This window comes from Myodes glareolus, chromosome 24 (genome assembly GCF_982192425.1).
Source record: "Myodes glareolus chromosome 24, mMyoGla1.1, whole genome shotgun sequence".
Classification (NCBI taxonomy): Eukaryota; Metazoa; Chordata; class Mammalia; order Rodentia; family Cricetidae; genus Myodes; species Myodes glareolus.
The window spans coordinates 15,352,275-15,360,626 of NC_142049.1; the positions used below are offsets into that span (position 1 = coordinate 15,352,275).

At 46.6% G+C, this 8,352-nt stretch overlaps 1 protein-coding gene across 3 annotated transcripts in view; it reads left to right on the plus strand.

The window, feature by feature from the left end:
- Positions 1–1,403, plus strand: part of LOC125400818 (uncharacterized) — a 33,986-nt gene extending 32,583 nt beyond the window's left edge. Inside the window, exons 9-10 of one of the 3 annotated variants that reach the window (XM_087901418.1) lie at positions 285–305; positions 946–1,402. The gene's annotated coding sequence lies outside the window, so the exon portion shown is untranslated. Of the gene's footprint in view, positions 1–284; positions 306–945 lie in introns of all 3 variants that reach the window. The other 2 variants (XM_085683064.2, XM_085683067.2) reach the window with 2 other exon arrangements.
- Positions 1,404–8,352: the final 6,949 nt, after the last annotated feature.

The following is an 8,352-nucleotide window of genomic DNA, read 5'->3' on the forward strand; positions in this document are numbered from 1 at the left end:
AGATAAACCCTCAGGCCTTGTAAGGATCACAAAGAGCTCTCAGTGCTTCACAGTGGTCAGGTGATGCCCAGCTCACCAACATTATTGTCCCCAGGTTATAGATGAGAAAGTCGAGGTTGCAAGAGAAGGGACTTTTTGATGTCCCATATGGAGAGGGGACAGGTCTCTCAACCTGTAATCAGCCATGTAGAGCAGGTTTATGCACAACACCCAGACACTGAGCAGCCAGAGCAGGGAGGAAAGGTGACGAACCCGGTGGTGATGACTGGTTTTTCTCTCTCTAGATGGGCTCACTCTTTTCCAAGGTAAATGGAGCAGAAGTCCTTGGCTCGTTTTGTCTCCTCCACAGGCAGGGTCCCAGCGGTCTCAATGGGGGCCAGGACAGTCCCCTGCCTTCCATAGCTGTGACTTCTGCTTGACCCCGTGGGTATGGGATGGGAGGGAGGGAAGCTGGCAGGAAGGTGTCTCGCTATATGGTGGATGTTAGAGAGTATGACCCCTGACCAAAGGCACAAGGACACAGAGGTGCCTGTTTGAGTTGTCACTTGTTTTCAGGACCTTTAGTAGTGTCTCAATAGCCCCCCACCCTGAAACCAAAGCTCAGGTTTAACCAGGGCAGTGAAATCATCCTTCCAAGTCTGCAGCACCCTCTGTTCCCAATGAAGATGAGAAACTACACTGGATTCCTCTCTTTTATAGAAAAGCAAAAAACCCACAGTATTTATTTAGTACTTGAGATTCAGGATGGTCACATGGGCACAGATTAGCAGTGTGGACTGTAGCAAGATTTGTCATTCCTCAATTTCCTCCTGAAAATAAGGATACTACTCCTATCTCGAGAATGGTAGCAAGGAGTGGATGAATGCAAGTTGGCTAATGAGGTTATTAGACTTGGGAGGTGTCTACCATGGTCCAGATCTCACTGAAGTTTTCCTGTTTCTTCAGGAGGACAACGTCTCAACACAGGAAACTGCCAATTCCGAGAACCCAGTGTTGCTTGTAGGAATACCAAGATGGAAGACGATGAAGGGCATCCAGGAACCGGGAGAGGGAGGAGAATAGAGTGGCAGGATTTGGGAATAGTGAATAAACCTGGGTGGCAAGGAAGGCCCAACTGCTAGATAGTGTGGGACCCACAAGGGAGTCTCAGGACAGCTTACATCTGTGGTTTTCAGGCCTCCAGAGTCTGTTAAGGACAGGGAGACTGGTGTAGAGCAGTGAAGACCTTGTGCCTAGAGCCCCACTCCGAGCCAGGTCTACCATCTGTGACAAGCAGAATGACCCAGCTATACCTGTGCATCCACCCTGCAGTCTGTGACATTTCTCCTCTTAGACCCTGGCAGGGGCATCCAGCATCTTGAAGTTCTTCTCTGAGGAGTTCATTGGTCAGCACTTCCAGGAGGTGGGGTTAGAGGAAGGCGATCCTCAGCCTGGAGACCCCTTCCTGTTTGAGTTTCAGTTTCCTGTACCGGTGCCCTTTGTGGCCCACGTGGGTGTTTACTGCGGCCAGGGAGAGATTATACACTTTGAGTGTGAGTGGAAACAAATGTGACCAGTCACAGGGGTGCTGCACTGGGGTGAAAACTGGGATGGAAGTGTAGGTCTCTGGAAGGGGGAGGGGCAGCCCTTGTATGGGACTTCAGTTTGAAGAAATGCTGTCTCTGATTGACACTGAGCCTGCTATCTCCACAGGCACAATATCCATCGAGGGTTTAGATAGCCTACTACAAAAGCTTCAGGGTTACTTGGAAGGTGTGGTGTACAAACAGGGCCTTTGTGCGATGAAACACTCCCGAAAGCTGTTGCGTGTACTACGCAAACGCGGTGGCATTGACCCTAAGGTGCTGGAGAGCCGTGTGCGAGAAGCCATGAACAGCATCCCTCCTCCCTATCATCTTGTTGAGAACAACTGCGTGCACTTTGCTCTGAAGCTGCTGGGCATGAACTTAGTAAGCTCCTCTCCTCTAGTCGCACAAATCCCCATCCCCGCCCCGAGTTTGCTAACAAATGCACCTAGACAACCTGCTCCGGCAAAATTCTGATGCTCCCACACACACACACACTCAGACCAGGTTCCTCTAAACTGCAGGTCTTCACTTTGACATCCCAAAGTCCCAGAAACAAACTGGTGTGCTACTTGTTGAAGTTACACACTATGAAGCCCCTTTGAGCCCTTGCTAAGCTGGCCTTAAGCCCCAGTTCTTAGATCCTGATCAGACATATTTACTGAATACTATCAATCTTCTGCCCCGGTGCTGGCCCAACCCCTCATTCTTCTTCTTTCAGTAGAACTTTCTGGAAGGACACACCAAGACCAAATTCTCAGCACAAAGGAGAACTATTTGCCCCAGAGGGACAAAGGCAGGGGATAGGAGACAAGGGAGAGGGGAGAAAGGAAAGAGATATTTCCCTAGAGGAAGAAAGGACTGCCTTTGGATAAAGGGGAGGCAGATGTGGCCCAGAGGCAAAAGGGAGCTTATTAAGGGAAAGGGACAACCTCTTGTTAGGATGAGTTGGCTTGCTTTGATTGGGCATGTTAATTAGGGTAGACAAAGGGGGACTTTTGATTGCAGAACTTCAGTATTTTGATACTGGACCTTGGTGGTCTGCCTCAGGAGGAGGAAGAGGCCAAATAAGGGAATAGACCATGGTGCTAGGAATGTATTATAACAGTTTAGCAAGGCAGAGGGAATGAGGGAGGACAAGATCTGCCAGAACTGTGTTTGCCCTGCTCAGGCCTACTGGAGCCCTTCCCTTTCTATTGACCCAAATTCACCCTTCTGAGTTCCACCCATTTCAAGCAGTCCACCAATTCTGATCTCGGAGTTTTGAGGATCCTAGTTCTACAAATCAGGACAACCCTTGGGAAGTCTTCCTGTCTCCAAGCCTTATCAGGGGTTCCAACCACTCAGCCCCATGCCCAAAATTCTAGCCTGAAGAGATGTGACCCACACATCAGCCTAGCTCAGGGCTTTCTCTCCATTCAGAACTGTTCCTTCCTTGCTTCCTTCTCTCTGTCCCTGCCTCCCTCCCTCCCTTGGGTCTTGGGAACCAAGCTCCAGGAATCACAAGTCCCTGAGACCTGGAGGTTAGACTAGACCCTAACTCAGCCTGTTACTTTTCCTTTCCCTCCTAGGAATAAATGAACATGGACTCAACCATGGATTAGTGTGACCCTGGGCCCTCCTGAGTGGGCCAGAAGAGGCTTCAGAAAGAATCATTAAAGTATTTTCTAAAACTTAATTAGGACTTTAGCTGTTCTCTCTACTCCATGTGGATCTGCTCTGCTCCCAGAATGCCCTTGTGCTTGCTTCCGGGGTTCAGCCTGCCCTTAAATTTGACTTCTTCCAGGACACTGCTAAGCTTCTCACATAGTAGGCAGGTTGCTCCCAGAGGGATTTAGAGGGGGTCAAAATGGAGATTGGAAAGGTACCATCCCTAAATCTCCAAGGCGAGGGTGGGTGGACCCTTGGAGGTCAGACGGTCAGGGTTGGTGACAGGAGGTCCACATCCTCCCAGGACTGTGCTGTCATCAGTCCAGCAGCCTAGTTCACTGTCAGACCTGTAAGTGATTGCAGTTGCTTTAAGTGCAGAGACATGGGTGTCAGGGGATTCTTGAGGGATTAGGGCGGGGCAGCCGCTGTTCCCCCTCCCCAAGTCCGCTCACCACTACCCCTGCACTCCACGGTGGTGCTGGCGCCTTTCATAATCTGAGTGCAGTCCAGATTGCTGAAAACCCTCTAAACCCTCCCGCCAAGCAGATTGCAGCATGCGGAGCAAGACATGCGCCCCCTGCCTTGGCCATAGCCCATTCCAGAGGCTCACTCGCCCCGCAGCACAGACCCAAGTCGGCCTCCCCCCCCCTCCTGCTTACAAGGAAGACTAGGGCGGCTCGTCCAGAATATGGCCACGACCTAGCAAATGGCTAGATCTTCTCCAGGGATTATAAGGGGTGAGCTAGGGAAGTACAGGAATGAAGCTGCTGACACTGGCACCATGGACAGCGTCCGGGAGTTGGCAAATGGGAAGGGGGGCTCCCTAGGTGCTTACCTGGGTTCCTACAACCTGGCAACCTCTCCTTAAGCAAACAGGGGACTCAAGGCTCATCGGTGAGGAGCCCCCCCAGGCGGAGTTCTTAAGGAACAACAGACAAACAATACAAAAGAAAACCCAAACCCAGCACACTTTGGAGGAATGACCATTCCTGAACTGGAGTTTGAGTCCTGGCAACTGCAGGAAGCCAGCTCAGGATGTAGACTGAGAAACTGGCTCCTCCTACAAATTCATTCCCCCTTCTCCCACCTCATTCTCCCTCTCTTTCCCACCCCACCCCTCAATGCACTATGATTCAGCCCTGCTTGTTTAAAGTATGGTTCAGCTCCCGACCTCTGTCTCACTTATTTATTCGTTCACAAACTCAACAGCAATCATTTATTAGAGGCCTACCGCGTAGATCATGCAATACAGCAGTGAACAGGAGACCACAGACTGCTCTAAAAAAGGAAGAATGAAGCAGTGGCCATTCAGCTTCTAGGGTCAGCAGGGCAAAAGTGGGGTGGGTTCCATTTTTAGGGAACACATAAGAAATGGGTCTGGGATCTCAGGGAAATGACACGCAATCCAAAGCACTAGGGGCAAGCAAATTGTCTTCTGCAGAAGTGGGATTCAGGCAGGCGCACCTAGTGGGAGTCCCCCTGGGTTTTTACTACCAATGAAACGGTTACTCTGTTCCTCACTCTGGATGGCCAGTGCTAGGCCTCACAGTTTAGGTGGCCACTAACAACATGGAACTCTGTGCAACTGATAATCAAAAGTGTAATTTTTGAGAACAGGGTGCAGCTTTTTTTGTTTGTGGATTGTTTGTATGTAAATTTTGTTTTGTTTTCAACAGGCTTTCTGTGAATCCCTGGCTGTCCTGGAACTCACTCTGTAGACCAGGCTGGTCTTGAACTCACAGATCTACCTGTCTTTGCCTCCGGAGTGCTGGGATTAAAGCTCTGTGCCAACACCATCTGGCACAGGATGCAGCCTTGTGCACATACTTTAATCTTAGACTAATGTTAGGCTATGAGCCTCTCCAGAATTCACAGCTCCCAGAGCTGGAGGATTCTGCTGAGATTCTGTCTGAGGATTCAGTAGAGATACAATGTCTCTCTAGTAGCTGGCTCCTCTACTTCTTTGATCTTTTGGCATTTACCCCATTTTGACTCTGGGTTTTATTATGAAGACCAATTGAAATTCGTGCCACAATCTCCCCCTATAGAAATATAATGGTTCAGTTACAGACACAGGACTTTGACATGGTCCTGCCATTATTCCTCAGCATGTGTCACATTAGTGTGTCTTCTGAACGCATTGTTACACAAACAAGCACGTCTCTCTCATTCACGTGTAAATTTACTTTAGTCCTGAGTGGTAAAATTGTGTGTGCCAAATAACTGGTTTTGTTATCTGGTTCTTAATTTTACACGTATATGTGAATGTATGTGTGCATGCGTGTGAAGTGTATGCGTGTGTTGTATGTGCACATGTATGTGTAGGTGGACATGCCAGCAAACTACAGGGAGATGTCCTCCTTTGTCATGCTCTGCCTTATTCTTTGATGCAGGATCTCTCGTTAAACCTGGAGCCCACAGATTTCCTCTAGACTGGCAGCCATGCCCAGAGAGTCTGCTCTCTCCATGCCCTCTCAGTGCGGGGTTAGGGGGGGTGAACAGGACCATGTTCGACGTTTATTGGGTGATGGGATCTGAACTCTAGTCTTCTGTACCAGCACTCTTAATTGCTGATTCATCTCTCCAGCCCCAAAGAACTGTTTTAATTTCTTTTGGATTTATTGCCAGTAAATGCTTGATTTGTGTGCCTGCTTTAGATCCCTGCAGTCAGAATCATGTAAAAGTTTCTCAGGTGCAAAGCTGTGCTCAGTAGAAAATGTTTAGATGTCCTGACCTACACCAGGGAGACAGGGGGGACATAAGGGCTTTCTTTCCTATTGCTTTGCTCAAACATCTGACAAAAGCAATGTAAGCAGTGGTTTATTTTAGCTCAAAGACTGAGGCTATATGTTGGGGAAATGTGATAGCAAGGGTTTGAGGCCGGACATAGGAAAACCTCAGTCATGAAGCCAAGAAGATGAACGAATGCTGAACCCTGTATGAGTTGAGCAATGGCCGTTAACAATAGAGAAACTGCAGACCTTAGGACGGCTGGGACAGGAGCAGTTAAATGAAAATTGAAGTTTTGGTCCCACAGTCATTCAGTCCCAAATAAACATACAGAGGTTTATATTAATTATAAGCTGGTTGGCATATTGTTCAGTTTTATTACTAACTAGTTCTTACAACATAAATTAAACCATAATTCTTGTCTATGTTTAGCCATGTGGCTTGGTACCTAGTCTCAGAAAGCATTCTCATCTTGCTTCCTCCGTGTCTGCGTGGTAACTGACTCTCTGCCTTTCCTCTTCCCAGAATTCTTCTAGTCTGATTGCCCCACCCTATCCTTCTTCCTGCCTGGCTATTGACCAATCAGCATTTAATTAAACCAATATGAGTGACAAATCTTTACAGTGTACAAGAACATTCTCCCAAAGCAGTTAAACACTCAGCATTCCGAAGAATCCACCAGCCCGTGGAATTCTCCTGTATTTGTTATTAAAAAGAAATCTGGAAAATGGAGAATGGTAACCGATCCAAGAGCTGTTAATGTGATTCAGCCAATGGCCTTCTACATACAGGCTGATATACCTATGCCTTTTCTATTACCTAAAGGATGGCCTCATAGTTATTGACTTAAATGATTGTTTCTTCATTAAACATTTAGAAGAAAAAGACAGAGAAGAATTTGTCTTCACAGTGCCTACATAGAATAATTAATAGTGTGGCCCCAAAGAGTCCAGCTCTTAAGAAACCCCTCTCAGGGCTCTATCAAGGACACCACAATAAACAAAGGGGGCTAAAGTCTGGGGGTCTAAGAAATCTACTTACAACAGGATCCATCTATCCATGTTTCTTTATTCCTGTTTTCTCTCTTTTTCCTTTTCTCCTTTGTTCTACCTATTACAAAGATTCCCAGTCATATATATCCTCATAACCAGCAACTCCCCCAGCCCTTGCTGGTTCCAGGGCTGGGATTCTTTTGCCCCATAAAAATCAGAGAAGAGTTTTCACACACTCACACACAGACCTGTGACTTTCAGCTTACGAGTGGGAGTGACTGGTGCAGGTCCAGTGAACTACTTAATGGAGAAAGTTAGGAAAGGAATTAAATCGTCAGGGGATTCTAGAAGGGAAGGTTAGGGTGCTGCTCTATATTTTTAGGTGGTTAGATGAAAGGTTTCTTTTCAGTAAAATTATGAATAGGTCACGGATTGTATTTTAAATCAGCACTCTGCTTCTTTTCTCCCAGAATGCATAGAGGATACCAGGTAATCAGGCAACCTACTTAAACAGTCAGGGGGGAGCTAATGGCTCCTCATCTGATTAGCATATTCACCAGAAGCTGCAGTTTCTAAGGGCCTAAGTCTGGAGTTTGCACTAAATTATCAGTTCAGTGGTATGCTGTTAACACCCATTCTGATCATGGGTATTGGAACTTTCTCTGACTTGTGGTTAATTATCTCTTCTGGTGTCCTTGAGACAGTAAATTTCCTGTACTAAAATCATCAGTGAACTGGCCTCTTCTTCTTTCTATGAACCACCAGCTTGGGCAAGCAGTAATTCTATGTCCTTGGATATCTGCGAATATCTTAAATGAGATGCTTTTGCCTGGACCCTAAATGCTGACCAAATGCCTGCTGATGAAGATAATTGCAGTAAGGCAGATCTCTGCTTTTACCTAGGAGAGAGGAAGGAAGCCCTGGCCGTGGGAAACTACTTTCACATGTGGATAGGGGAATGTGATGGGTAAGCCACAAAGACATAGGAAACAGTTCTGCACTATGTGAATTAATTGCCAATTTGTAACAGAAAGGGAGTTGGCCACAGTGAAAATTCACAGCAAAAGACAGTCACTTTATTCTCAAAACAATAATACTAAAATTTCCTTGAATTATGGTTTAACATTTACCATGGTCCCTGGTTCTGATATGTTCCTTGTAAAAAGATGGCTGAACAATTACTGTCTAATGTTGCGGCTTTTAGCAATTTATCAGCCACTAAAAGATTTCAATGTAAGATTCTCACACAAGGAAAGTTAAACAGCCCCACCTTTTGCCAATATTTTGTATGACAGCCGTTGGAAATGATACATAAGGAGTTTCCTCAGTCTATAGTTTACCATTATGTGGACGATATTTAATAGCTGATTCAAATGAAGATCTTTAGAGAAAATGTTCAAAGAAGTAAAGGAAAT